Here is a 305-nt window from a genome sequence, read left to right on the forward strand (position 1 = left end):
AAAATATTAGTAAAAATATGTATTTTAAATTTTTTTTACTATTTTTATTTTTTATTTACATAGTACCGAATCAACCGATTCAACGAGTGACCCACCAGTTGAATCAGTGACCTAATGATGACTTGACCTGTTCGATCACCGTTTAATTCTGACAACAACTATGATTATAATGGAAACAAATATTTGCATAAAGAATTTGCTAGAAAGTGTAGGATAAATACTTAATAAAAATGTGTATCCATTTTGCGCATCTTCTCGCATGCGAAAAAAAGGTCTCAAATAAATTAAAAAATAATTATTTTCTA

The sequence above is a fragment of the Arachis ipaensis genome, chromosome B04, assembly GCF_000816755.2.
Source record: "Arachis ipaensis cultivar K30076 chromosome B04, Araip1.1, whole genome shotgun sequence".
Taxonomy (NCBI): domain Eukaryota; kingdom Viridiplantae; phylum Streptophyta; class Magnoliopsida; order Fabales; family Fabaceae; genus Arachis; species Arachis ipaensis.